Raw genomic sequence first — 5,279 nt, 5'->3', positions numbered from 1 at the left:
CATTGTAAACCTTATTAAAGCGCGTCGCGTTACTAAACATGCTAGATCATTCAATGTCGGTTCTTACTTTATTTTGAGCATACATGAAATGGGTGAACTTGAATGGAACTGACAGCAACAATAACAAACCTGAGCCAGCTGAAGTGATGTCATATGCTCCGTCAATTATGCCGTAATAAGTTCAAGGTGAAATTAATCCAAACTTATTCAGTTATGCGCTATGCGTAAAGTTATGCTTGTAAAAAAAAAAAGCAGCTGACCAAATAAATGCAAAACTAATTGCATTTTATGAAAACTATTTCTAAATTGTTAATCAGACTTCTGTATTCATCCCATTAAAAACGTGTCTATGAATAAATCAACGAATAGTTACCCCAGGCCGCTACGTGGGTACCGTGAAAACCATGAATCATGTTGTTTAAAAAGCAACCATTTGGGAAGGAAACATCTTGGCTTGAACTAGAACTACACTAGAATTATGACAGAAAAATAGTACCAAGGAATTGCGAATGTTGACGGCTTATATAACGTTTATATTTTGAAGTGCTCGAAAAGACATCTCTCCCGCACTTTCTTTGCTCGCTATAATGGAGAGTTGTTCATCTCTACGATGGTAAAAAATAATAGTCATGGATAGCTGTAACGTATGCGCTAACTTCAGCGATGTATATGTAGTAATTTTATATACTACGTGTTCATAGAATCGCACCTGCAATGCGCGTCGTGATGCTCTAATCTGCGCCACTTGGCGAATGGGGATTTTGTACATCCACTTCGAACGTACTTTGCCGTTATGTACGCGACGTCTACAACGATACAATATCCGAATAAGTGAAAACGCTCGCGGGGCTATCCACATAATCAATACAAACTTACCTTTAGATAATGGAATAAATCGTGTAGCAGCTTTAACCTCAAGCTAGAATAGTGTATGCGTGTTTTAAGTATCCCAAGTGTGGAATATAAGCATGACAAACTTAGTAGCGGACAGCAACCTCTAGTATGAAGTAGATGCAATAAATAATTTATTAAAATTTAAAAAAGTAATTTAACGAAAACAAAGTAAACAACGGCAAAGAAAAAATAATATATATATATATATATTTCCTATATATGAATAGAAAATACAATTAATGGGAGATGAATAATGCCCACAATCAAATATAACATATGAAGGTAAGGTCTATTAATACAAACATACGTGCTCATTATTTAAAAATCGATGGCCCACGCAGGGATCGAACCTACGACCTTCGCGTTATTAGCACGATGCTCTAACCGACTGAGCTAGTAGGCCATGTGGGAAATAACCAGCGGTTTCGCAAAGATAAGCCATTTCCTTTCTAGGAAGGTAGTGTGTTTCTTCCAAAAATGGTGTTTCAAGTACTAGCCGCGACAAATAATTACTTTATACGGATTCATCAGGTTTAACAAAACTGAATAGCCAAATATTTTCAAGCAATTTCGTGCCTACAGCGCTTCTAACATTGTATATTTTGACATTCCAAGATGTATTTCTTGTACACATTGTTTAATGCTTTTACTACGGAAATCTGTTAGTATCCATGTGCAGAGGCAATGCATGCACACATTTTTGGTGTAATAAAATAATAATGCATGTAATAATAAGTGCGTGGCGTATATATCTACAACAATTCACGCTTTATGAACGATAAAAGAATCAAAAAACGAATATAACCGTATACTGTTATTACTGAAATTTCGAAATGAGTCGAATCGTGTGTCTTGTTTAATAGAAAGAAGCTCACTTTTTTTTTTCACTTCATTTAGAGTTTCTCTGTGTAAGTTTAACTATGGCTGCCAGTGCTTAGGGGTGGGATCTTTCGCTTGCTGGGTGTATGTGATAACCGCTTCATCACAGAAACAACAATTCGAACAGAAAAGTTCTCCTTAATGTAATTTGAACTGCTAGGTCGTCTGTTTTGAATCTGAGTAGGATCAGTGTTTCCACGAGATATGCGCCCTCGAACCGTTTGTGCTTTGAATGGATGTGATAACCACTGCACCCCACGAGCAACAGCTGCGGCTGCAAGCTTTTCTCAACTACTAGTTCACCTGCTTGGTTGAAATTTAAGTTCCCGCCAGACTTCGCACCCGGGACCTTACGCATGTTTGATGGATATGATAACCACTACACCGCAGAGACGACGGCAAACGACCGTTATAATCAGTCTTAAATGTGACATCGACAGTGGTGTCCGTATGTGTTTCTATCGTACACGAAAAGAAAAATGTTTCTGCCAGGTTTCGAACCTGGGACCTTCCGCGTGTTAGGCGGATGTGATAACCACTACACCACAGAAACAACGACGATGCTTACTAGCAATTAGCCCTAAAATTAAATATTGACAATATTTTCCGCATGAGTCTCGATTGTAGACAAAAAGTTGAAATTTCTCCCGAGATTCGAATTATCACATTAAAGATTAGAGATTATCACATCCGCATATAACGCGGATGTGATAATCACTACACCACAGTAACACTGATAGTCGGGACTCACAGCCCTAAAATGAAGCATTGGTTGTAATGCCCGCATTTGGCTCGATCATAAACAAAACGTGGTTGTCTCTACTAGAGCTCGAATCTGGGACTTCCGCGTGTAATGTGGATGTGATAACCACTACACCACGCAAACAATGATGGCGGAGACTCACTGCCTTAAAATGGAATGTTGACAGTAATGTCCGCATTTGTCTCGACTCTAGACAAAAGAAATTTGTGTTTCTGCCAGGACTGGAATCTAGGACCTTCCGTGTGTTAGGCGGATGTGATAACCATTACAACACAGAAACTATTATAATCGTGACTCACAGCCCTAAAGTGAAATAGTGGCAGTAATGTCCGCATTTGCCCTAATTGTAGACAGTAGAAATTTGCGCTTCTGGTAAGTTCGAATCTGGGACCTTCCGCGTCTGACGCGGATGTGATAACCATTATACCATAGAAACTACGGCAGTCGTAACTCACAGCCCTAAAGTAAAATATTGGCAGTAATGTCCGCATTTGGCTCGACAGTAGACAAAAAGTAGTTGTTTCTGGTGGAGCTCGAATCTTCTGCGTGTTACGTGGATGTGGTAGCCACTACACCTTACAAACACCTATGATTTTGCCTCAAAATCAATCCTCAAACGAAACATCGACAGTAATGTTCGCATTTTACGCCACTGTAGATAAAAACTGTGTTTCTGTAAGCGCTCCAACCTTGGAAGTTCTGCGTTTAAGGTGGATGTGATAGCCACTGGGGTGTTGCCAGAAAATCAATCCTCGAATGAAACATCGACATTAAAGTCCGTGTTTGCCTTGATTGTAGACAAAAGACATTTGTGTTTCTGCCATAGCTCGAATCTGGGACCTTCTTCGTGTGACACGGATGTGATAACCACTACACCACAGAAACAACTGGGGTTGTGATACGAAATAAATCGTCAAATGAAACATCGACAGTAATGTCCACATTTGCCTGGGTTGCAGACAAAACAAATTTATGTTTCTGCCAGGGCTCGAACCTGGGACCTTCCGCGTGTTAGGCGGATGTGATAGCCACTACACCACAGAAACAACTACCATTTTGACTCAAAATCAATCCACAAACGACAAATCGATAGTGATGTCTACATTTGCTTCGACTGTCAACAGAAAAAATCTGTGTTTCAACCAGAGCTCGAACATAAGACCCGCCGCGGCTAATGCCGATGTGATAACCACTGCACCACGGAAACAATTACGGCGTAGATACACAGTTTTAAAATGAAATATTGGCAGTAATATCCATATTTGTCTCGATTGTAGACAAAAGAAATTTATGCTTCTACCAGGACTCGTATCCTGGACCTCCCGCGTGTTAGGCGGATATGGTAACTACTACACCGCAGAAACAACCGACGTCGTGATACAAAATCAATCCTCAAATGAAGCATTAAAACAGACATTAATGTCCACATTTGCCTTGATTGTAGACAAAAGAAATTAGTATTTCTGCCAGCGCTCGAATCTGTGACCTTTTGCGTATAAGGCGGATGTGATACCCACCACATCACAGAAACACGTGGCGTTTTGACTCAAAATCAATCCTTAAACGACAAATTGAAAGTAATGTCTGCATTTTCTTCGATTGTAAACAAAAATATCCGTGTTTTTACCAGAGCTCGAATCCCAGGCCCCCCGACGTGATGCCGATGTGATAACCACTGCACCACGGAAACAATGATGCTGTCGACTCACAGCCCTAAAATGAAATATTGACAATAATGTCCGCATTTGCCTCGATTGTAGACAAAAGAAGTTTTTGTTTCTGCCAGGGCTCGAACCTGGGACCTTCCGCGTGTTAGGCGGATGTGATAGCCACTACACCACAGAAACCACTGGGGTTGTGATACGAAATAAATCGTCAAATGAAACATCGACAGTAATGTCCACATTTGCCAGGGTTGTAGACAAAAGAAATTTATGTTTCTGCCAGGGCTCGAACCTGGGACCTTCCGCGTGTTAGGCGGATGTGATAGCCACTACACCACAGAAACAACTGGCATTTTGACTCAAAATCAATCCACAAACGCCAAATCGATAGTAATGTCTGCATTTGCTTCAATTGTAAATAGAAAAAAAATTGTGTTTCAACCATAGCTCGAACCTGAGACCCGCCGCGGGTAATGCCGATGTGATAACCACTACACCACGGAAACAATGACGGCGTAGACTCACAGTTTTAAAATGAAATATTGGCAGTAATATCCATATTTGTCTCGATTGTAGACAAAAGAAATTTATGTTTCTACCAGGACTCGTATCCCGGACCTCCCGCGTGTTAGGCGGATATGGTAACTACTACACCGCAGAAACAACCGACGTCGTCATACAAAATCAATCCTCAAATGAAGCATTAAAACAGACATTAATGTCCACATTTGCCTTGATTGTAAACAAAAGAAATTCGTGTTTCTGCCAGCGCTCGAATCTGTGACCTTTTACGTATGAGGCGGATGTGATACCCACCACATCACAGAAACACGTGGCGTTTTGGCTCAAAATCAATCCTTAAACGACAAATTGAAAGTAATGTCTGCATTTTCTTCGATTGTAAACAAAAAAATCCGTGTTTTTACCAGAGCTCGAATCCCAGGCCCCCCGACGTGATGCCGATGTGATAACCACTGCACCACGGAAACAACGATGCTGTCGACTCACAGCCCTAAAATGAAATATTGACAATAATGTCCGCATTTGCCTCGATTGTAGGCAAAAGATATTTTTGTTTC

The 5,279-nt window shown here is 40.5% G+C and overlaps 5 non-coding genes across 5 annotated transcripts; all 5 read right to left on the bottom strand.

The window, feature by feature from the left end:
- Positions 1-1,223: 1,223 nt before the first annotated feature.
- Positions 1,224-1,297, bottom strand: TRNAI-AAU (transfer RNA isoleucine (anticodon AAU)). The gene has a single exon. It is a non-coding gene; the product is annotated as a tRNA-Ile (tRNA).
- A 956-nt stretch (positions 1,298-2,253) lies between these two features.
- TRNAV-AAC (transfer RNA valine (anticodon AAC)) lies at positions 2,254-2,326 on the bottom strand. The gene has a single exon. It is a non-coding gene; the product is annotated as a tRNA-Val (tRNA).
- Positions 2,327-3,509: 1,183 nt separating this feature from the next.
- Positions 3,510-3,582, bottom strand: TRNAV-AAC (transfer RNA valine (anticodon AAC)). The gene has a single exon. It is a non-coding gene; the product is annotated as a tRNA-Val (tRNA).
- Positions 3,583-4,310: 728 nt separating this feature from the next.
- On the bottom strand, positions 4,311-4,383 carry TRNAV-AAC (transfer RNA valine (anticodon AAC)). Its single transcript has one exon. It is a non-coding gene; the product is annotated as a tRNA-Val (tRNA).
- Positions 4,384-4,471: 88 nt separating this feature from the next.
- Positions 4,472-4,544, bottom strand: TRNAV-AAC (transfer RNA valine (anticodon AAC)). Its single transcript has one exon. It is a non-coding gene; the product is annotated as a tRNA-Val (tRNA).
- Between the last annotated feature and the right edge of the window lie 735 nt (positions 4,545-5,279).

The sequence above is a fragment of the Varroa jacobsoni genome, unplaced genomic scaffold (assembly GCF_002532875.2).
Source record: "Varroa jacobsoni isolate VJ856 unplaced genomic scaffold, vjacob_1.0 scaffold_447, whole genome shotgun sequence".
NCBI classification, from domain to species: domain Eukaryota; kingdom Metazoa; phylum Arthropoda; class Arachnida; order Mesostigmata; family Varroidae; genus Varroa; species Varroa jacobsoni.
This window is presented reverse-complemented; position numbering and strand designations above follow the sequence as displayed.